The sequence below is a fragment of the Nannospalax galili genome, unplaced genomic scaffold (genome assembly GCF_000622305.1).
Source record: "Nannospalax galili isolate Female #2095 unplaced genomic scaffold, S.galili_v1.0 scaffold243, whole genome shotgun sequence".
NCBI lineage: Eukaryota > Metazoa > Chordata > Mammalia > Rodentia > Spalacidae > Nannospalax > Nannospalax galili.
Window position 1 is genome coordinate 2,860,795 of NW_008353490.1, and position 25,925 is coordinate 2,886,719.

Sequence of the window (25,925 nt, forward strand, 5' to 3'; positions counted from 1 at the left end):
TGAGTTAATTCTTTTTTTTCAGGTGAAGTCCAATTCAGAAGCCTTCCATGTTTGTGTCACACCACAGCTCCACGCATTTAGTGTTGAACTACAGCCTCACCTTAACTGATGTTCTAGCTTCACTCCGGTACTTGTGTCTATAGCTTTAACTTTTATAACCTTTTTCTGTTTGGCCCCTGCTGTCTGGAGTCTTTTAACATCTTGGTTAATTTAGGTTCCATTTCAATAAACTTTAAAATTCTTTGTATTCTTACTTCTTTAAAGGGTTAATTGATCTTTAAACTAGGATTTCAGAGAACTTGAGAAATTTTGTTGTATTTGAATTTCATGAAATGGTCTCAAGGTGATTCTCTGCTCCTGTTAGGCTTGTTGAAAGACCAAGATCCCCACCACACCACATCCCCAGTCTCTCTGTTGCTCTGAAGTTGATCTGTCTAGAGGGGGCTAGTGCTCTCCATTTCAATGTCAATTTCATTTTGCAATTTCTTGTTTTCCTTTGTTCTCATTTTCTTTACAACTGGAATCACCCCCTTCCTATCACTGATGAATCCTGTCAGTTTGGAACAGCCCTTCTTCACACTTTGAGGATAATGATATTACTTGTATTTTCTTGTTTTCATCAATATTATAACTGACTTTTAATGGAGTGTAAGTTAGTATCGAGTGTTACTGTTAAGTGCTTACATGGATTTCTACTTAAATGAGGATTTCCAAGACTTCACTCCCCCCACCCAAGGGGACTCTGAAACTGCAAAACTTGGAACAGCATGGAGGGTGACTTGATGAAGGCTTTGTGATGCTTTCAGATTGAGAAAACCTTAGATTTCTTTCCAACTTTGGCCTTGGATCTCCTATATCCTAAAGCATTCCCTTTAGAAAGCTTAGTAGCTATAAATTCTCTCTTCTCTTAAGCATAAATCTTCTCTAAGCTTTATTCTATTTTACATCCAGGAAAGACCTTTTACAGAGACAGGAACCATTCCTTTAAATTCTAGCAACCAGGAACACTAGTACCTAACCTACCATTGTCCTTGAATATAACTGCTGAAGACCACTTAGCAGAGAGACCCAGTCACCAGAATAATTTCCCTAATGTCCTACAGGATTTTCCAGAGCCTTGTACTCTCCAGGCCTTTGTTTCTGAGAACATAGGCTTTCTTATAAGGCAATGTTCCATCTACATCAAACTCTCCCTTACATACTTACCTTGCCCAGTGAAGGCTTTCTTTGACAAAGGAGGCCTTTTGCAGTTTTAAAAATTCCACCATAGGTGATTTTTCTTCATTTTTTATCAAACTTGTTTTTAGACAATTTCATACATGCATGTGATACATACAGACCACACTTACTTTTCCTGTCTCCCTAACATCAGTGTCCAATCTCTCTACCTACACACAAATCTCTCTCACACATTCATTATTATTTCTTTTGTAACACACTGAGGTTAACTAGGACTGTCTGTGTGCCCATGGGTTTGGAGCTATCCACTGGAGCCTGGTGAGCTCAGCAGTGAGTACACAATTAGTGGCAGTGGTTCTTCCACAGTCTATCAGTAGCTAGAGATAATGGAGTAAAGGGAAAAAGTTGGCCTCAGGAGTCTCTCTATCTTCCTTGACTTATTGGTGATAGGATCAGGCTTGAGTGGGGCCACCACAGGTAAATGTAGTTATTGTGAGCTAATAACTTAATAGTTGTATAGAATCTAGGGAACGGTGTTTTGAAGCCTTTCACTCTATCCTCAGGCTCTTATAGACTTCTCATACCACTCCAGTAATTTTCACTGAGCCTTAGGGGGAGGGTGTGAATTTTTTTCTTTATTTTTTTGTACAAAAGAAATGTTTTCGCTTTAATGAATCTCTGATACATAAGGTTTTTGTCAGAAGAGTAAAGGTAAGTTTTCCCTAAAATGGAGAGCTTATTTTGATTTGGAAGAAAAACCCTGCCAGTCTTTTAGTTTTCTTAGCAAACCTCTGGTTCATACCCGGCAGGACTTAGGTTTGCTTCACAAGCCTATCATCATGAAGATAACTACTTCATAGATTTGTAGAAGATTGTTATTTTCCTCACAAAAAAAACGCTGTATTTGAGAGGCCACTGTAGAAAGTAGAAAAATTTCTCCCTTCCTCCTCCTCCTCCTCCTCCTCCTCCTCCTCTTATTCTTATTCTTATTCTTATTCTTTTCCTATTTCTTTCCAGAAATTTCTTAGGGACAGTACTTCCATTCCTGTTAAAATAATTTCATTTGAAAAAGTGTCCAGTCGTGGGTGTGTACGTGCCTGTGCTTGTGTGATGTCAGGCTCAACTTTGTTCAACAGAACAGGATTTCCCTCAATTTCTCCATGATCTGTGCTCAGACAATTATTTCCTTTCTAAAGAGAAGGCATAGGAGTGACACAGCTAGCAGCCAGTTTCCTTTGGGAAATTTATAAAAGCGGCTCTGTAAAAGGGCTTTTGCATCTCATTATCAAACATCCTACTAAAGTAGTTCTTTCTAGTGGAAAAAAAGAACTCCTTTCTCCTAATACTTTCTGAAGCTCCACACTGTTCATTAAAAGGGCTGAACAGAGAGGTCTCACATCTTTCTTCAAAGCCAGCATTAGATGAGGCTTAAAAGAAATCATTAGAGCCATCTTTGTTACCAAGTCCACCTCCTTTACTTAACATCCTCCTATGGCTGTGCACAGATTCTGCCAAAGCATGCAAGCACATTGGATTCCCTTTACTGCAAAGGAAGGTGGACTTTTCACTCACCACCAATTAATATCCAGTCAGATGTAAGACTGTCTGTATGGATGAACTGAGTTTATTCCTTTCCATTGCTAAAAGAAGTGAATATATTTAAAAACATACTTGGTTGGGGCCCAGGAGAAAGTTAAGAGGGCAATAAAGAAAGACTGTGAAGTGCTGGAGTTGATCCTCGAATCTTGCCTGGCTGTCATAAGAACAAGGTGTCTGGACTCTGAGGGGTCAGGACAAGCTCATTGCTCAGAACAAAGGAATTATTGTTCCCTTTGAGTCTCTTCAATGAGGCATTTTCTTAATAAACAGTTGAAACTAATAATGGATTTAAGAACCATCAGAGGATGGATAATTAAGTTCATTGTTGCACATTTGAACCAGTCTCCTTGGCCTTTTCTCTTATGACTTCAAGAGAATCCAGATCCCTAGAAATAAAAGCAGCTTAAGATAACTTTTTTCGTAGAATTAACATTGCAACTGCCAAAAATTCCACTTGGGACAAGTTCTAAACCCATAGAAACATATGGAATGTTCTCATGCTCCTGGCAAAAATAATCTGAAAGCTCAATTATGAATTTTGAGAATACAGATTAGCAGGTCATGCATAAGGAGAAACCTTGGCCCAAAGAAGCTTGTTCATCATGTCCTGTCACTATGGTTACAAGTAGAGCAAAACTTTGCCTTCTAAGCTCTACTGGCAAAAGGCACACACTCTATACACAACTGAGTGTCAAACATTGACTGGCCCCCTTATTTACTGACCAACATCTTATTTAAGGCTTCTGTGAGTCTATTTCATCATTTACACAATGGATACCATAGCACTGTGTCTCACAGGGGTGTGAAAGTTCAGTGAACAGTACTCAGCATATTAACTGACACATTTTTTACCTAATAACCAGGAGATACGATTTTAAACAAATGTGTGTGTGTGTGTGTGTGTGTGTGTGTGTGTGTGTGTGTTGTATGGGTGGTGATGAGCATATACAATGGAATGTGTGTGGAGGTCAGAGAACAACTTGTAGGAATAGGTATTCTCTTTCTATGATGGGATCCTGAGGACTGAAGTTCATCAGGCTTTGTAACAAGCACCTTCACCTGATTAGCCATCACACCAGCCTCAAGAACTATGATTTCTTCTATGACCTTGGTTTTATGTTGGCATTTTTCTTTTCACATGTGTTGCAAGGAAATATCATTATAAACCATTGTAAAGCAAGACCACCCTTCAACCAAAAAGTTAAGACTACTCTAATTCCTCTTGTCCAAAATATACTTTGTAATGAAATATTCTGTTCAGTGTTTTTATGTAGGTGTATACTTTGATCATTTTGATATATGTTATATTGTTCTATAAGCAGTCTGTAGAAAAAATCAAGCAAAAATTCTGTCTTTAAAAGTTTTATTAATGGATATGAAAGATGATGGAATGCACCAGTACCTGAATGAATGAACACATGCACACATAAGTGCATACAGAAACACATAAAGCATTACCATAAGAGTGTTGTAGATAAAATGTCTTCTGAGTGTGAGACTGGAGAGATGGCTCAGCAGTTAAGAGCATCTGATGCTTTTGCGAAAAAACCTGAGTTTAGTTCCCAGCATCCACATCAGACCACCTACAACTGCCTATAACTGCAGTTCCAGGCATCTTATGCCCTCTTCTGACCTCCATGGACACCAGGTAGAGAAGTGCACCTATACACATGAAGGCATCTGTATATACTCAAAAAATTAAGTAAATAAACCTTAAAAAAAATCTTCTGCGTGACTAGTGAGTGATGAACACCGTTATATCAGACAAAGTAATGTAAGCATAGAGACCAATGAAGCAATGGGGGATGCCATGTTGACACAGAAGAAAACAGATTCTCCAATGCATCTCTCAACTCGCATCAGAGAAGCTTTTTTTGTAATAAATAGCAGTTAACACAGAGATCAAGAACTGCTCAATATGTGGAGAATAAGAGTGTGGTGTGTGGAGTGATCAGCATTTAATGGGACATCTATTTCACACCCACACCCCTCTCAAGGCTCAGAGATCATCATGGAAGAGAGGGCAGAAAGATTGTAAGAGTTAAAAGTGGTGGATGACTACAGCAAAACAGTGTTTTCAAACATAACAGGCAGTTGCATATACAATCTACTAGCAGGTATGACAGCATGCACAGGACGTGCAAGATCAATCCAGACAAAATCCCAGCAAAATCACAAAGTCTCACATCTAGCTGAGGATGTATTGGAAATTAATGACGACTGGAAGAGAGCCATTCTTCTTTAAGCATGTGGCCACTGGGAGGCTTTTATGATCCAGCAGGTGGTCCTACACACATACATATGTGGCAGCACTGAGTGGACTTAGTAGCTTTAAAAGCAACAACAACAACAAAAAAAAAACACATGAAATTGAGAAGGAACAGTGATAATAGGGATAAAGGAGTTAGTTATATATATATTTGTTATTTTTTGTTGCTGTGATAAAACACCATGATCAAAAGTGACTTATGGAAGAAAAAGTTTACTTGGCTTACAGTTCCAGGGGAAGAAGTATCTGTCTTAGTATGGCAGCATGGCAGCAGGAATTGTTAGCACAGAGTTCACATCTTCAACAGCAAGCACAAAGCAGAGAGAGCAGACTGGAAGTGGAACAAGGCTATGAGCTCTTACAATGCTGCCCCCCCCCCAAGTGATGTGCTTCCTCTAGCAAGGCTGCACTTTCTAAATGGCAAACCCAAAGGACATCACCAACTGGGGACCATGTGCTCAAATATTTAAACCACTCGGGGACATTTCTTATTCAATTCAATATAGGGAGAAAATTGAGGGGATGGAATGGTGGATGGACTTGGTCAAAACAGGTTTATATGCATGTATGACTTTCTCAAACAGTAATAAAGATAAAATCTCTAGGAGAATCAGTACTTGTAGAGAGTGTAGGAAAAGATCACAGTATTTTAGACACACTAGAATCAGTGTGCCTACACTTTTGTGATAAGGAAATGAGGAAGAGGGTACTATAGAAGTATTTAGCCATGAAGCCATTGCAGGAAAATAAAATGGTTTTTGTATATTCTTGTTGAATTTTTATGTATTTCATACAGAACATCTTAATTTTTATACATCCTTCCCTATCAAAACCCTTCCGTAGCCCCCAGTGGATTTCATGCATTCTGTCATTTATATTAAGTTAGTATCCCTAGAACTCCCTCAGTGCATGTTCATTCCCTGGGGTCTACTCTGCATATATAGAGTCCCTTCCTTAAAGAAGATCAGCTCTTCCTCACCCAGCAGTAATCAGCTGCCCAACAGTTCTTCAGCTATGATTCGAGCCTGATGCCCATTTCCACATTTATGTGCTGGGGTTTTGTCTGCTTAAGTTTATATGGGTCTTGTGCATGCTGTCACATTTCTGTAAGTTCATATGATCAAAATCCTAGGAGCCTGTAAGACTCTGTTTCCGTATGGTCATCCACCTCCTCCAACAGCTCTTACAATCTTTCTGCCCCCTCTTCCACAATGGTCCCTGAGCCCTGGGTGGACGAAATTTAATATAGGAGTCCTCACCAAAGATTCTTTCTGCAGACTCTTACCCTTTATGCTTTGGCCATTTGTGGTGCTTTGTGTTCATTGCCCTCTGTTGCATGAGAGACTTTCATTGATGAAAGCTGAGAGATGCATTAGCATTCTTTCTACTTCTTGTTCCACTATGTTCCTTGAGACTTAAGTGTCGGGAGCTGGAGAAACAACATTCATTACCAAAAAATATAATATGGCTCTACAAACAGTTGATTTAAGCAGGACATTCTGCCTGCACTAGTAACCTTGAGAAAGAATTTATGGCAAGGTTATCTTTCTCTTCCCCTTGCAAACAGTTCTCGGAAAAGATAAGTCATGCAGTAATCTCTTGGAACACCTGGTGGTCAGTCACGTTGCTAAATTGCTCAGTCCCCCACCCCATAAACATAAGAATGCTGTAACCTTTGACCAACTTCTTCAACCCCTTCTAAATACAAACTGTATATAAGGAAAGCTTGCAATACAATAAAGCGACCCTTGACAAGTGGACTTGCTTGGGCTCCGTCTACTCTTTCTCGCCCGTTTTTCCTTTCAGGGAGTGGTCCCCCTCGAGTCTTACCTGTACAGGGTCCCCGCAGGCGGGGGCACTTAAGTGTAGAAGTTCCATTGTAGATATGTCACTTAGGGTTGGGCATTTCACAGACACTTAATCTCTGTGTGTGACCAATTGTGGAACTCTGCAACAAGCTTCATCTGTTGCAAAAGAAACTTCTTTGATGCATGGTGACTGGCATTCTTTTCTGAAAATATAAGGATCTATATTTAGCACACAGTAAGAAATTACATTTATCTAAGGATGTGCCATACTTGAGGTTTTCTCTAAGATCTATGCCCTCTCCAGCCATGTATATTTGGCTATGTTTACAATACCTTTAGGGATGTGGCTTCCAGGTGAGTTCCACCTCCATTGCTCCAAGTTCTGTGTCCAAAACATGTCCTATCCTCACCAATAAGGTCTTACTTTCAAGTCCTGTGAGGCAATCAGAGACTGTGGCAATAGCTTGTATATTTTTTGGAGTCTCTTGTCTACCCTGTGGGGTCTCCTGAGGAGCTCGGCTCTGTCCTGCAGACTGGTCTGGGGAAACCCACCACAGGTAAGGTCAGAGAAAGGTGAATGTGCTGTCTGCCCATTCCGCCAGCCCTCCATGCCGAGGACAATCAGACGCGACGAGTAATCTTGGAAGTTCATTTTTGCAGGTGTCACAGAGCTTATAAAGGCATCTAGAAATCCCCCTCCCCCCGAGGGTGTCCAATCAGTTTAAAGGTCAATCGAGCAGGAATGCACCACTTCATGGATCTTAAGGATGATCACGCACTGATTATGCACTCTTCAGCAGGGCTGAAGTATCCATCAGCCAGTCTGAAGGCTTTCAAAACAAGTCAGGCCGGGTCTCTCCCACTTCCTCTTAGTGTCATCTTTCCAGGGTCACTCGCGGGCTCCCACATACCCTGGTCAACAACTTGAAAGGTTTCTACTGTCTGGAACTGTTTCTTGCTATATAACCTTTAGCTATACATATGGACTCATGTAGAGATATTGTATGTGCGATTTTTCAGTAGATTTTTGAACTAATTTGCTTCCTACTAGTTTTTTACACCAACTAGGCATTACTTATCTCTCCTTCTCTCTCCCTATCTGACTCTACCCCTTCCTTCCCCAGTTAAAAGTACAAAATTTTAAGTTAAGAAACACCATTAAAGGAGTTAGGATAGAGACATGAATTTGTAAATATTTAAAAACATTTGTCTGTATTGCTTACTGCATCATAAGTGTATGTGTACTACCAGTTGTGGAACTCTGTAATAGCCTCTGTCTGTTGCAAAAGAAGCTTCTGGAATACTTGAATGTAAATATAAAGATCCATGTTTTGCACCTTGTAAGATATTAATCAGGATGTGATAGCCTTGGGGTTTTCTCTAAGATCTACCACCTCTCCAGCCATTTGTATTTGTGCATGTTTACGGTACCACACATGAATTGCCTCCCATTTAGTGGATTTTAAGTCCAATTAAGTAATGTTGATTACTCCCCAAGATAAAAGTGCCACCACTGTATCAATGTCCTTTGCTGTACCAATCATTGCTGTGGTTATTAGGCCTTGAAGCTGCAGTTGTTTCATCAACTGATATTTTCCCTTAGCAGCTTGCATAGTGCTCTCCAATGCTATGAGAGCTGGTTTTCAGGGGATGTGACTTCCAGGTCAATTCTAGCTCCATTGCTCCAAATTCTGTGTCCAAAGTATGTCCTGTATTCAGCAGTAGGGTCTTACATTCAAGTTCTAGGAGGCAATCAAGGTCGGTGGCAAATAGTGTTTGTAAGTTTATAAATCTCTTGGACTACCCTGGTTAATAACTCAAAGGAAGGTTTCTCCTGTTTCTCCTATTTGGCACTGCATCTTGTTAAGTAGCCTTCAGCTATACACATGGACTCATGTATCTCATGTATAGAGATGGTATATGTATAGTTTTTTAGTAGGATTTTGGACTAATATGAATCCCTCTGGTTTTTTAAACTAGCTAGGAATTATTTGTCTCTCTTTCTAACCCTCGCTCTCTTACCTCCCCATTTTAAATCCCCAGGTTCCTTGTTTCTCCCTTAATAATACCATTCTCCTATGGTCACACCTTGCTTGATATCCTTCTTCCCCTTTATCCCCATAGATCCTTGTATAATCCTTCCTTCCCCCCTCCCATTTAAATACCCCCATTTTATCCGTTTCTCCCTTAGTAACACGCAGCTCCTACTGTCCATCTCAGGCTCCTTCTTTCCCTTTACCTCTTTTGTTCCTATCCATTTCCTGGTTCCTGTCTCCTCTTCCTCCACACACCTATCTTGCCTCTCATGGACTAAGCCTCTCACAAAGTCGTTTAATTATTAGATCCAGGGAATAAGGTGACAGGCTTCCATTCTCAACACACAGAGGAAGAAGCAGGAAGGAGCTGAACACCATTTCCCAAAACATTGATCCCACCAAAGATATGTTCAAAGGTTTTGATGGAAACAGCTAAATCCTAAAGTTGAGTATTGCCACAGAAAAAAATGCCACAGAGTTCAAGACCTGAATGAAAGCTTAATTTGAGAAAAGCATTTCTTAAAAAACTTTTAAAAAAATTTATTTTTTTAATTTTATGTGTATGTGTGTATTACCTGCATGTAGGTGAGTGCACCTGTGTTGTGCATGCCCACGGAGGTCAGAAGAGGCTGTTGGATCTCTTGGAACTGGAGTTACAGACAGTTTTCAGCTGCCATGTGGGTTCTGGGATTCAAACTCGGGTCTTCTGCAAGAACAACCAGTGTTTTTAACCACTGAGCCATCTCCCCAGGCCCCCAAAATGCATTTTAAATAATATTAAATAGTCTGTATTTATATGAATTTGACATTTAGAACAGTTTTCTGAACTTAAAATGTAAGAGTCATAAAGGACATACAGTGGTTTGAACAAAAGTAATTAAAAGTCAAAGCATAAAGTCATATTAGTTACACATAATTTGAACATACATTTGAACATATTTAACATACATTTGAACATGTCTGTAGTTAAAAATTATCCACAGAAACCCAGCATAGAACTGGGGAAAATGGGTAAGAAGCCCCAACCTTAGGGAGGGGTGAGGGCTGATCACTGTTGGGTGAGGGAATGTCATCTTCTTCTAGGAAATGATGCCGGACAGGCTGACCAGACTCCAGTGGATAAACTTTCACTGAGAGACGTCTGGGAACACAAACTTGACTCGATAGACTTGTCTTTTGTAATAAAGACAAAGTTTGACCAGGATCTATAAGATGCCAACTCTATGGTCTTCCTTCACTATACCCTGGCCCATCTAGATCTTGGCTGATGTCATAGTTTGTGCTAATTGTAGATGTGTCTTCATTCTCCCCTCTTACTGGATTATCCCCACTCTAGAGCATTATGTTCATGCAACTTCTTCCTTCATTTCTCTTCCTTCCTAATTCTATAATTCCATGATAGCCATTGCTGATTAAACCAAGATGTCTCTCATTAGTACAATCTTCTGTTAAATTTAACTTGATTACTCTGTTCATTTCCCACATCACACTTGGTAAAATTGCAATTTGCAAATTTTTTTTTGTCTCTGATGATTTGATTAGAATTTGGTGTCTCTCACTCCAGATTCAAGAATGCAATCATGCAAGGACCACATCTGCATTTAGTCACGCTTCTCTTGTGAACACTTCCAAGTTACCTGGCAGATAGTAAGCACTATGGTTTCCTGTTAATATTTCGCAGAGTCTCCTGTGCTCTTGGCTGTTCTACTTCTTCTGCATAAGTATCTTCTTCCATAGGTAGAGAAGTGTTTGAATGTTTTATAATGCATTGTGCACTAAGTCTCTCTGACTTTCTTGCCTTTAAGATTTCATTGACTATTCCTGTAAAGCTTTTACAGGTGAGCTTTATCCTTTTACTGATGTTAAAACAATACTGACTATCATCTTTTAAATGAGCTAATGTTAGAGTAGCAAAAAGGCCCATAAATTTAACTGGTCCAGACTATAAAATCCCCAGTCTACCTGTTGGAAGACCCAGCTTTCCAGTCTCACTGTCAATCACCTGGTGATAGAACCACCCCTGGGAAGGCAATTCACCTAAAGTTATACTAAATACTTGGGTGGAATACCTGGTGCATTAATGAGGTGGCAAATTTTTCCTGCCTGGAATCCTGTGTTGTGGCACAGAACTCCACAGAACTTCTGGATGAGCCGCAGTCATGTAGGTCTCTGTAAGCCTGTCTGCCTTTCAGAAAGGTGTAATTTCCCCTTTTCTTCTTTATGACTTTCTTACCAAACATGTTTTCTTTAACACTGTGGGCTGCCCCTAGCATCTTGAATTTCTTTACTTTTTCTCTAAAATTTCCTTTTCCCAGCCATGTGGCTGCAAGTCAGCCATGTGTCTGACCTCTCACGCAGGCTCTAAACCTGCATGACTTCACGGTTTTCTTTCCTTTTTCTCACCATTCACCTCAAGGCAGCTGCCACGATTATCAGATTGCCTGCCCTAAGGATTTTTCTTTAAGATTCTAATAAAATTGTAAAAGCTTCTGTTTTGTCCACTCTTAAATTCTTTTATGAGTGAGACTAAGAACCCTTTAGGGACCCGCTTTCTCCCTGTTTCACTCTTTTTTTTCAAATATTATGTTATGGGAAATAATAATGTTTTAAACAATCACTTAGCTTTAGAGATTTGATTTGTCTGTACTTGTTTTAAACTATAAACAGCTGTATCCATTATGTGTATTATATAAATATTCATATTAAAATTTATGTGTACTATGATTTTTCAACATTTAAAAACATTTTGTTTTGGGAGAGACTGTCTTTCATGGCGGTGGTGGCAGACAACATTTAGAAACAGCAAATAGGCTTCTAGCCTGGGACATGCTTCCTTTTAGATGCAAAGCAATCAGCCAGGAGCACATATGCATCACCTCTTTCATTTGGAGATGTACCCCAGGTGGTATTATTCTTTAGGCCTAATCATTCCAAGTTTAGATGATAATCAGCTAGAGAGATCCCCTATGGATCAAGGCCTACCTAAGACACTCAATCTCCACAACTGTAAAATGGGTATCCTGTCCGTCCTGCTTTGTTCTTCTGTGGATACCCAATGAGGTCACAGCTGACTATAAAAAAACACTTTCTGCCAAGTCTTGTTCTCCCTTTCTTACGACATGCTGACATTTTTAACCTACTTGCCAATATCTGCGTCTGGAACAGCATACATCACTACGGACTCTGTTGTTTCTTCCACATAGTTCCAAGAAATATAGTTGCTAGTAATACTTGAGTTTCAGCATTCATATTTCCAAATGAAATTAGAGAAAACAAAGCAACAGATGCATTTGATTTTTTTTTAAAAAGAAATGTTTGCATCTATGCAAATATTTTCTTTTTAAAATGTCCTTTGAGCTATGGGCTATCAGAAAAATAATTGTTTCTGATATTTGAGAACACTCAAGGAAGGTTACTAAGTTTTAGGTTATTTTGTATAATTTCAAAACTGTCTTCATGTTAGGAGTATGTTTTTCTTTTCCTTTCACATGAATATCTAGACATATACACCAAAGAATGGCTTTGCTTCATAGTTTAAGTACTTGAGAGGTCTTCTGGTAATCATAAGCTAGGCAACATTTAATTCACTTCTAAGAAAATATATTGGAAATGTACCACACCTGTGAAATTATGAGCATTCTGAAATATTGTAAATATATAGGATATAAACTGCTGTACTCTCTGTTCATTTTGTTCTGACATTTTCATTGCATTGTCCTCTAGAGAATAATCTCCTATACAAAGGATTTTGCCCATATCATTTGATAGTTTCTTTCCTATCAGCATATAGATTTTACACTCACATGTAAACTCAAAGATTACTGATAAATTTTAGCAAACATATGAGCCTATAATTAACAATATTGAAATTGTAGGCCACAGTGGGTTTTTCTGAAATTCTCACTTCTATTTACATTTACATATATCTAATTAAACAGTTTCTCATATTTTAATACAGTATAATATTGAAAGGGAGATAAACTTACATGAATCCACATGCCATGTCTCCTCTTTTAAGAGTTATTTCAACCCTTTCATGGTATACACAGTATATAAGTAGTGTGTATTTGTTCTCTCTTACTAATGTAACAAATAACCACAGACTTGGCAGCTTAAATATGTGGCCTATTATTTGAACTCAGTGTTCTGTATGTCCCAGAATCAGTATGACTTGTTCGAGTCATCTACTCAGAAATCCAGAATGTCAAAACCCTGCTATCAGCAGGAAGGTTTTTCTCCTTTAGCTTTGAAAAAAATTCAGGATTTTTGCTCAATATAGTCCCTTGCTGGAGACAGACTTATGTCCTGACTTCTTACTGTTCTTTGATGTGATTGAGGTCCCTGGATCACCCAAGATATTATTCCTATTGTAAAGTTGTGATCTTAATAATCTATGTTAAGTCTTTTGAAAAATGTGAATTTCATACATTATATTTTGATCATTTTTACAACACTTCCAAAATCTGTACTCCCTTATACCTTCTACCCAATTTCATGTACTCTATTATAAAAAGGCCTATCCAGTCAAAGCTCTGTCTGCAAACTCCCCCAACTGTGGGCCCATCCACTGGATCCTGGTTAACCTTTGAAGAAGAATGACTCTCCCCATCTCAGCAGATATTGGTTGCCAGTAGTTACACAGCTAGGATTAGGGGTTTTTGCATTCTTTTCCATGTTTATACTGGAGTTTGGTCTTTCTTGAGCTAGCTTATGTGAGACTTGTGTATTCTCCACATCGCTCTGAGCTTATATGAATAACTACACAGATGTCTAGAAAAAAAATGTTTCCTTGTAGTCATCCACCGCCTCTGGCTCTTTCAGTATTCTGCCCTTCTTTCCCAATGATACCTGAGCCTTGGGAGGCAGATGATGATATAGGCATTCTAATCAAGGATGAGCATTCTGTAGCCTCTGATTTTCTGCTTGTTGAGCAGATATGGATTTCTGTGTTAATCTCCATACTGTGCATTAGAAAACTTTGCGGATAAGAGTTAAGAAATGCACATATACATCTATGACTATTACCTTAAGTCATTAGGAGTCAGTTTCATACTATATCTATTTAGCAGAATAATAGTACTCGGCTCTCCCCTATGACCTGAGACCTGTATAGTCATAGGTTCCTAGACCTGATATCAGTGTCAGGTATGAGTTTCATTTTGTGAAGCAAATCTTTAATCCCATAAAAACTCTTTTAATTCCATAATATTTGTACCACTATTGAACCAATGGTAATAGCTTGGCAGGTCAGTTGTAACAGGCCAAGCTATAAAAGATTGATAATTACTTTTCTCTTTTGGTATATTGTCTAGTTCCTTCCAGCACTATGAAATTTAACCAGTAAAAATGAAGCTATGAGGTCAATAGCTGTCTGATTTCTCTTTGACTATTCTACAACTCATATATGTAGTATCTTCCGCAGTATAAATTCTTACCACTGAATTATGGTGGGTAACTAAGAGCAGGAGCCATGGCCCATATTATTTGACGGTCTACATGACTCTTGTTCAACAGTTTCAAAGAGGCATTCCGTTCCTGGCATTAGTCTTTTACATTGCTAGCCTATGGTGTCTGGCAGTGGCAATGTTTCCCTGTTATAGGGTAACTGCTTTTAATCTCTTTTTCTATAGAATATGTATATACTTTAAGAAGTTTCTGTTGTGGTAGGCTTCTATATGACTTTTCCTAAAATCCTTACTCTCTCCTCCGCTTTGCCATCCCATTTCCCATTTCCTTTAATCTGTACTGCTCCATTATTATGCTCCTTCCCTCTTCCCTCCTTTATATCAGTGCATTCTATCTCCCATCCCATGAAGTTCACCCTCACCCAAGGGTGTTTACTAATTTCCTAATCGCTATGCATTTTCCCATTGAAACACACACATCTTAGGATTCAAAGCGACCCGTTCTGCTCTGTGGCTCAGCAGCAAGCAGTTCCAGATCACTTCTGTGTCCCACCCATAGTCTCCCTTAGCTTTTGTCCACAATTCCTGGGCCTGCAGTCTCACCCCAGGTGGGTAAATGCCCCCTCTCATGTCCACACGGGCAAGACACAGGGGCCATTTTTTCCATGCTATCTGCTTTCAAGATAGCTCCAATGCTCCTCCCTCTGCAGTTAACTCTCTGCAGCCAATTCCCCACAGCCAGTTCTCCTCAGCAGGTCCCTCGAAGTAACATGTATCCCCCCAGACACCTATACATAAATCAATAAATATAATCCACCTCATAAAGAAACTCAGGGACAGAAACCACATGATCACCTCAGATACAGAAAAGGCCTTTGACAAAATCCAAAGTCTATTCATGATAAAAGTCCTGGAGACTCTAGGGAAACAGGGGAAATATTTCAACATAATAAAGAAAATATACAAAAACTCCACAGCCCACATCACATGAAATGTAGAAAAACTCAAAGCCTTCCCTTTAAAATCAGGAATAAGATGAGGATGTCCACTCTCTCCATTCCTATTCAATATAGTATTTGAAGTCTTAGCTAGAGCAATAAAACAAATGAAGGAAATAAAGAGGATACAGTTTAGAAAAGAAGTCAATACATCCTTATTTGTAGATGATATGATTATATATATATATATAAGACCTTAAAGACTCCACCAGAAAATTCTTAGAGCTCATAAACATATTTAGCAAAATAGCAGTTTATAAAATTAACAATGAAAAATCAGTAGCCTTCCTACATGTTAACAACAAACTTATTGAGAAAGAAGTCAGGGAAATGATTCCATTCATATAGCCTCAACAACCACAAAACATCTTGGAATAAATCCAACCAAGTAGGTGAACGACTTGTATAATAAAAACTTTCTGACTTTAAAGAAAGAAACTGAAGAAGATACCAAGAAATGGAAATACCTCCCTTGTACATGGAACTGTAGAATTAATATTGTGAAAATGGTCATCCTACCAAAAGCAATCTACAAATTCAATGTAATACCCATTAAAATGCGAACAGAATTCTTCATAGAAATAGAAAAAAATAAAATCTCAGTTTTCAATCAAAAAAGTAGTAGTTTGAACGAGTGTCCCCTACAGGCTCCCAATATTTGGATTTTTGGTCGCCACTTTGTACTGATTTTTGTGGAGGGTCATTGAAACTTTAGGAAGTGTGCCCATGCTGGAGGAGACATGTCACTGGGCATAGGCTTTGAGAGTTCTTAAGCATTGCCAGATTTCTAGTGTCTGTTTGTTTCTTGTGCCACATTGAGGTTGTGAATGTTCAGCGTTCTACTCTGGCTACCTCCTGTCATGCATCCCCACCATGATGAACTCTTAGCATACTGATCCATAAGCAAAATAAATTCTTCCTTCTACAAGTTGCCTTCGTCATGGTGATTTATTACAGCAACAGAAAGATAACTAATACAGAAATAAACAAAAAAATCAAGATTAGCCAAAATAATTCTGAATAATAGAAGAATTGCTGGAGGCTTTACTGTTAAATTATACTACAGAGCTATAGTAATAAAAAGTGTGATACTTGCATAAAATCAGGCATATTTATTGTTGGAATAAAATTGAAGACCCAGATTTAACTCCATTCTTTTTTGCCACCCTATTTTTTGAAAAATAGCCCCAAATACACGCTGGGTAAAAGATAACAAGTTCAAGAAATGGTGGTGTTCAAACTGGATAGGTACATGTAGAAGAATTAAATTAGAACCAATTCTCTCACCAGTCACAAAACTCAACTCCAAAAGCATCAAGTACCTCAACGTAAGACCTGATACCCAGAATATGATAGAGGAGAAAATAGGGAATACGTTAGAACTTACAGGCACATGAAAGGACTTTCTGAATAGGACTTCTATAGTGCAAGCATAAAGTCCAACAATTGGCATATGGGACTACATGAAGTTAAAAAGCTTCTGTATATCATAGGCCACTGTCATTTGTGTGAACAGGCAACCAAAAGAATGGGAAAAATTATGTACCAGCTAATGAAATTCTTAAAAAAGTGTCCAACATCTTTATTCCTCAAGAAAGTAGAAATTAAATCCGCTTTCAGATTTCATCTCACTCCATTCAGAATGGCCAGCTCCAGAAACAAACAGCAAAAGCTGGTGCAGATGTGAAGACAGAACTCTTAATCACAGCTAATAGGAGTATAAACTGGTACAGACACTATGGGAATCAGTGTAGAGATTCCTCAGAAAGCTAGAAACAAAACCACACCACATGTAAAGTACTTAAAAATTTCAAAGTAATATATACAGCAGTGAAAAGAATTAAGGAATTAGCATAGAGGCGTCTCTCCCTGATACAGGGTAGAGGACTGATAGTTCAGTGACGGATCTACAACTACTGCTCACACTCTCCTTCAGCCCACTTTTCTATTTTCTTTACTCTTTAGGTCTCATAACAATTTCATTGACTTTATATCTCCAACAAAGATAATGCCTTTGCGTACTTTTCGTCCTGTACAGCTTTACATTCTGACACTTTATTTTCAGAATACAGGTGGACTTCAATGAAGTTCAGGAATGTATCTAGGCATCAGCCTCAGTATCCCCTAGTGCTGTGTATTACTGTGACTGACAATCAACTGTATCCTCAGTCCACAACTCACAGAAGTGCTGCTACCCCTTGCCAAAGCAGCAAGTAACTATGCGGAACACTCAGTGCCTACGTGCACAGCTTTAACTCAAATTTTCAAGCATTAACAAAATACAGATGACACTATTCTTTGCTCACCGGTGGAAAAAGTACTGAACGTCTGGATTTTCAAGAGCTTGACCTGAGCTATAAAAACAAATAAACTCCTTGCCTGGAATGAAGCTAAATCTGCCCAGGTCAAAACCCCACACTCTTTGCAACATTACCCTGCTAATTCATTCTCTGTGCTTATAGTTTGGCACTCTGGCCACCACACGATTCAATGGCGTTTGTGATGGTATCAGCTGCAGGCAGCAAACGCGAGCTTCAGGAGAAGCCAGTGTGCTTTCTAACACCTATTCTTGGTGAAGTATGGGAACCTCCTGTGGCTTCCCTGTTTTGCCTCTCAGGAATCTCAGAACCACACTGTGTGTTTGCATTTTTACTGGAGTATGTCTAATTCTGATTTCATGTATATTTATCTTCTCCTATTCTTTCTTAGTGGTCATTCCTATAGTCATTCCTACATTTATGTTGTAACGCAGATTCCTTTGAACTGAAACATTTTCCCAGGAGGGAGAGGGACACTCATGAGGCTTAGGAAGTAGACAAAATGCCATATGTTTGGGAAAGTAGAAATTTGCTAGATTCTCAAAGACCCAGCCTCAGGGTCTTAAAATGAGTTAACAACCTCTAGGGGCAAAGATTCTGGCCAGCCTCGCTGCAGAGCAGAGCAATTTCTGGGCTGTTGGAGCTGTTGCAATTTGGGCAGAGAGCTCCAAGGTTACAACTTTTGTGAGTTCTCACCTGTGTTGAGGAGGGCTCTCAGGTACACAACAGCTCCTTGGAGTCAACCTGTTAGGCCTGCTGTTAATCCCAATAAAAACTCATTTGTTCACCACGTTGGACTTCAGGTCAACTGTTACTTTGTTTTGTCAAGAGTTCCCTTTCTCGGGTGAATAGAGGTATGTAATCTGTCTCTCCAGAAAGTCATTCACATGATAATTCATTCACTGATACATAAATAATCATGCATCTAGGCTTTGCCTTTTCCAAAGAGGACTACAGCCAGAAAATTCAGTAAATAAAACATTCATTTTGGATGTTCCAGTGAAGAATGTGTGATGATTTAAATTAAAACAATAGTAAACTCCAGGATAAGTCTTCGAAATGAATCAGTACTGGAAAGTCAATAGGCAGAAATCACCCCACTTAAAATATAGTTAGTATACAAACATTCTTTTCATTATATAGAGAAGTTCAAAATGAAGAAGAGCAAGAAAAAGCTTTTGTGGGCTTCTAACTTAAGAGGAAGCTTGTGAAGAAATAATGGTTTAAGCAATGCAGGAGATTAAATGTGTTGGTGTGGGCTTTCTGATCATTTAGTGTCCTGATTTATGAGTTGACATAAAATAATCAGACTGTTTTCAGTGAAAGTATCTATTAATAAGCAAGCTATGATATGTAGCACAGATCATAAGGAAGCTTGTAAGGTCGACTGACCTGGAAGTAGGAAATGGAAATGGGATTTGAAGTATTAAACAATAAATGTGGGAAACTATAGGTCAGAACTTTGAACTTTTAAAATTTACTATTTTCTAAATTTACTACCTATATGATAAAGCAATATGTTTGAATTTAGATAAAGTCAGGCCTGTTCTAACTATATTGTTGAAATAATTTCATAAAGGCGACCTGTCACTGCATGGTATCAATATAGATTTCCAAATATTTTATGGATAAGATCTAGATTTAAACAAAGCCACACACTAAATACAGTGTACAGAAGACATAACACCAAATCACAGAAGCAGGAAATTCAAAGACTTAAATGAAAGGTTACAGATCTAAAGAACATCAGTCCAGGGGCTGAAATAAATTAGTGATAAGATGCATGTAGGATGGTGTCAAACAGAAACCACATATGCTTTTCAAAAAAATTTTTTTTTTGTCTCTTTGAAGCAGGGTCTCCTTGTAGCCCCAACTGTCCTGGAACTCGCTATGTGCTGGCCTTGAACTCATAGAGATCTGCCTGCCTCTGCCTCTCATGTGCTGGGACTACAGACGTGCACCACCACGCCCAGCTAAAATATTTTTTAAATTTGTGTGTGTGTGTGTGTGTGTGTGTGTGTGTATGTACACATACCCACACAATTTAAGGTAGAATATCAGAGCCCTTAGAACTGGAATTACAGGAATTTGTGAGCTATCTAATAAAGGGGCAGAGATCCAAACGCAGGTCCCTGATACAGCAGCAAGCACTTGGCTACTAAGCCGTCTCTGTCTCCAGAAACTTCAGATTCTAAAGAGACAAAAATCTGTGCACATAAAAGAATGAAAATCTGAAATCAAAAGTCCACCAGTTGGATGAAGTAGCTTTTAAGATAGACAAAGAGATGATTAATACATTGGATGATACATCCAAGTAAACCATTCATGTCAATATAAAAACTTAAGGAAATGACCGTATGAAATAGATGCTTCAGAGATGACCATTGGAAAAGGAAACAGAGTGTTCCCTCAACACGATGCATCAGAAGGCACAAAAAGGTAGGAACAGGGGTAATATTGGAAAATGTAGTAACTGTTTATTTCCCACAAGTCACAATGAGTTTAATCTGTGTAAGAAAGATAAAGGAAGAATATGTGAGAAAAATTATTGTACAAATATTTACTTATTATTACAAATTAGGAGGCAACATGGCAATTATCTTCAAAACTAGTAAAAATGAGATTGCAAAAAAAATATCAAAAAGATTGCAAAGTATAAAACAGAAACAGTAGGTCAATATTTTCAAAAATATTTTTGCAAAAATCTGTTTTAGCTTGCATTCTCAGCTAAATCACTGTTTAAGAATAAGGTTGTTCAAAACAAAGATATTTTCAGACAAATGAAACTGAGATATAACCAAAAAAGAAACATTTAAAAGATAACACAGAAAAGCATTCACAAAATTAGCGATGGGAATAAGCATATTGAAAAACTAAACTGACAAGATGTGAGTCATTTACATGAGTATTGTAAATGGATCAGGATAATCATTGGTAGTGATGCTGCTAATCAAGATAGTGGTGATGAGTTTTCACACCCAAGATAAGGAATAAAGGGAGGCTGTGAAGCAGCTCACTTGGTTGAGTGCTTGCCTAGTGTATACTAAATCTTGGTTTGACCCCCAGGACCACATGAACTCGGTGTGGTGGAGCACACCTGTGACCCCAAGAGGTGGAATCAGGAATATCAGAAGTTCAAGGTCATCCTCAGCTACAAATGGAGTTCAAGGTTAGCCTTTCATACATGAGGCCTTGTCACAAAGAAACATAATTAAGAGTAAGATTAAAGGAGAAATCACACTGAAAACAAAATCACAGAAAGTACAGAGCTGAAGTATGTCAGAGAATACAATGCTTATTTTCCAAAATTTATGAGAAGATAATAGGGTTCCTAGATTCAAAGAAACATCTGAGTTGTGTGTCATCCCAGCATTCAGGATGCTGAAGCCATAGATTTGCCACAAATTTGAAATCAGCCTGAGCTACATGATAAGCCTACTCTGTACAAAACAAAACAAGTATTATCACAGTTAAAAACATAAACAAAACTTAAAGATAGATAAGCTATGCAATCAGTTAGGAAAACTGGCTATTGCCAAGCAGCTGATTCATGGTGGGCTTTGTGGGCCCCATGTTTCCAGGGACTTTCCCAGTCACCACTCCCATGTGTGTATCAACATCAGACTTCTTGTCAAGGAATTCCCTGCAGTTTGCTTTCCATATTCCTGACCAGTCATCAAGGCTGAAAATGAAGGGTCATTTTGAGACAGAAAAAGATACTTGAAATGGTGTGTAAGTAAATAAAGGTTTATGTAAACTGTAAGGAAATGTTGTGCTAATAGAGATATGTACCTAACTAGTATGTGTATGATCGTGTAACTCAATAATGTATAGAAGATAACAATGCTTCATATAAAGAAACACTAGCAAATTTTTAGATTTGAAGGCCACAAAATCTGTATTGCCATTGCTGAATGAAAGTGTCTGTAGATGGCTTAGAAGTGAATGAGTCTGACTGTCCATGACATAGAAAGGGGCTGGAAGAGATCCATGGGCCATTATTGTAAGCATGTGATGTGTATTCTCAAAATGATACTTAAAATATGTTTATATGTATTAAAGTTAAAATGTAAAATGGCAAATATTAAATATTTCATCAGCCTATGATTTTTTTTTGTCTTTTTAAAGCAGGGTCTCCCTGTAGCCCCAGCTGTCCTGGAACTCACTATGTAGACCAGGCTGGCCTTGAACTCAAAGAGATCTACTTGCCTCTGCCTCCTAAGTGCTGGGACTGCAGGCGAGCGGCACCACGCCCTGCTCACTTTTCAGGTTTTTAAAGAAGAAAAATGAGGAGTTGGAGATGTAACTCAGTTAAGAGAGAGCATAAAGTCACTCTCAGGGCTCAGTAACGAGCAATGTGAAACCCAGGTATGGTGGTGCTTGCCTATAATAACACCACTAAGGAGATGAAGGCAGAAGGATTGAAGGTCAAGGTCACCCTTGGCTACATAGGACATTTGAGCCATGCCTGGAACACAGGAGATCCTGTCTAAAAGATGAAGAAAAGTAAGAATAACCATCTATGGAATTATTTTAGATGAGTGTTTATGATACATTTATGCATAATAAGAAATCTAGCTGAAGTTCAACTCAGCAGCAAAATGAATAAACGGTACTCTATTCACAAAATGGAAATAAAATGAGAGAATGGATGTTTAGTAAAAGATGTCTTATATCCAATATCATCTGTAAACTATGTGCTTATGTTCCATGACGTTCTAGAACAAGCATAGCTAAGATACAGTAGAAACTGACCAGACCCTGGCTACACCTCAGGGTAGATGTGGATGAGCAGGAAGCAGCAGGGGAGAGTTTCCCAGAAAGATAAAAAGACTCTTTTTCAAAAAATTATTCAATTTATTTATATTTTATGTCTATGACTGTTTGGCTTGCATGTAAGTACACTACTTGCATGCAGTGCCCATGGAAGTCGAAAGATGGCACCAGATGCCCTGGAACAGGATTTACAGAGAGAAGGTTGTTAGCAACCATGTGGGTGCCTGGAATCAAACCTGGGTCCTTTGCAAGAGGAAGTACTCTTAACCACTGAGCAGTTTTTCCAGCCAACAAATATTCTGTTTTTATAGAGGGTTCATTTCCATAGGTATGTACATTATAGAAACCATCAAATGGCAGACCTAGGCTTTATTATAGGACTTATGAGTTTTACATAGAAGGGGGAAAAGTGTAAACGTATGTTGTATACAGGATCCAAGGCTTCCTGAGACATTTAAATAGAATATTGATGATTCGATTTGCTGTGAAAATATCGTGGAATAAGATTAGTTAGCAATGGGCAGAGCTGTGAACAGATGGATATAGTATAATAAGCAAAGTAAGAATAGTAATTATGAAAGTTATGTGGTATGGTGTATAACCATAAATTCTTTCATAGTCTATGTTATAAGATGTTCAAAGTAATATACTAGATAAAAATAAACAGAAATTATAGCTATATTCATGATAATACTATTTGCTATTGTGATAACATTTATACTGCTGCCTAATTTATGGTTTTGAAGAAGAAATATTGGTACATTATTATTAATTTTATAAAATTATATGAAGCTATAATTGTATAGAAAATAAAATTCTTTTAATGTATGAAAATAGAACCTATTTATAATTTATTATCCATTTAGTACAACTCTTTTTATGGGATATTCATGATTCTAAGAAATATTTTGTCAATTTATATGTTTTTAAGGTAAATTTTTCCAGATAAATGAATATACTGTACATTTTCTAGTATTTATATACATAAACTTTATTCTATCAACTTCTAATATCAGTTTTTTTAAATTTTATTAAGACATTTTATATTGCTTTCTGTGTGAACTGAGTAATATATATTCTAGCGTGACCCTCAGCCAAAGTGTTTAATCAAATATGACTGACTACAAGATATTTACATAACTTTAATAATAAGTGATTTTTAACATTTCTGGAAATACTTCTGGCATATGTTTAAAATAATTGTGGTCATTTCCTTAATATTTGAGCAAGGAATTTCTCCTTTTTTTATTGTTTTTCCTAATTTGCATGTGAAGGCAACCTGATTAGAAGCTTTTGAATTCAAAACTCCAAGAGCTTTAAATTTACGCATGGGAAATACACTTAGAAAAAGACCAAAATATAATAGTAATATACTTCCTCACTCTTTGGCAACTCGTCTACTTTAACTTTTTACTTTTTTCATTTGTTTACATTATTTTAGAAATTTAAGCTTTCCTTTTTCATAATATTGGTGGCTCACAGTTCATAGTATTAATTCTATTTCAGTGAGGTCCTCCTTATATCCTTATATGCTGAAGTTGTAACTCCAAACTCAGGGGGGGAAAAAACTAACATTGCAGATTTAATTTTATAAAATACATATTTCATGTATTGATGTTCATGTTGTCATGGATCAATATTCTGTTTTTCGTAGGTGGGTATTTCTTTTTTCAAGGGTGGATATTCCTCCGTTCATTGGTAGACATTCTTCTGTGTATACATGGATGCTCAGTTGGTCATGGATGGATATTTCATGGTTCTGGAATTAATATTTCCTTATTTATATATGATATTCCCCTGTTCATGGATGGGTGTTCCATTTTGAACTGATGAATATTTTCTTGTTTATGGATGGATGTTCCATTCATCGTATATGGATGTTCCATTGTTCCTGGGCAGATGTTCAATTGTTAATGGATGAATATTTCCTTGTTCATGAATGGACAGCCCCCTTTTCACGAATGTATGTTCCACTGTTCAGGGATGGATGCTCCCCTCTTCATGGATGGTTATTTTCTTACTGATAGGTGATATTCTATTGCTCATGGATATATAAGTTCTTATCTCTGCTGTCCATTTACTTTTTGAATTGTGTTTCCTTTTTTGCTAGGTTTTGGAATCTTCTGATTTAGGAAAAGGTGGCCATGGAAGAATTTATAAAGGAAACAAAATTATTTAGGACTTGGTTTTGAACTTTCAGAGTTCAAGAACTTGACATAAGCAATAGCTTTGAGAACAACTGAACAACTCCTTGGAAGTATTCCTGAAGATATGTGAGTGAGGTGCATCAGTCGAGAGCACTTCCAAACTGATGTCCCAGCAAATGAGGTTCATCACCATGGAAACTTTCTGATTGATATGTCATGTGTTAAGAAAAATAAATTTCTTATGGAAATTGAAATCTAGTACCACTTCATACTCTTACAGCAAAATCGTATAAATAACTTTGACTGGTGGAGTTATTTAAAGTTATAATTGGTCTTAAATGTTTACTAGAAGCAATGACATTATAAACTTAGAATGTTGCACAGCATGGTTACTTTCATACATCCAAATACAATGAAGTAAAACAAAGATCAATCATGTAACTACTTTGTAGAAGTCACGCACAAAAAGGGTTAAATGGTTAAAATTTGTGCAGTTTTGAAAAATGCACTTTCTCTTCCAATGTGCCTTAAATTTCTTAAACTTTTACGTGGACCACCAATAATAACAATTACTTCTGTACATACAAAATTAAAAGCAGTTTTCATTTTCATTTTATTAATACTGAAATACTTGTGAAAATATAGACTTGCATTTCACCTATCTACATCCTGTTTGCATTAATGATGTTGCCATAGAGTACTAATGTGAGGAGTTCCCAAAATCTTAGAAGAGGAAAAGCAGATTGCATCAGTAGATAAGCAATAAATAGAAGTACACGGTATTCTGTAAGTGAGCTTTCTACTTCTCTCCTTTCTGTTTTTGTCATATTGACAACCATTTGATCCCATTTCTTCTATTCCTCATGATAACTCCCACTATCCTCTATCTTAGCATGGCATCTTTTGTATAGGTGTTCTAATTTTTTACAGTCTCATCCACTGACTATTTCAGAAAAACCTGCATAAGTTTACAAATACAATTCTTCTAACAAGGATATGCTGCCCTTTGATTCAGTGGAGAGTGGACAAAGAAGCAGTGACACTGGGCAGCATCAGCAATTTTTTTTTTTTAACTTTTTCTAAAATAAATCATATTTTTTTTATTCTTATTCTTTTATGAAGTTAGTTAAAAATTAATGAAAAGAAATTAAAGAGACTGCGCTGTAATTAAGTTAGAATATTCTAACTTGAAAACAATTACTGTGAAACTATTTACATTCTCATAGAATTATAAACATTTCTCAAGGAATACTTTACAGCACAACTTTTTTTTTTTTTCATACAGAAAAATTCATTCCAAAGCAATTGACATTGAGACGTTTTCACATGCATTTCTAATCTCTATATACATGACTATCACTGGTCACAGTCGCCCACCTTCTGAGCATTG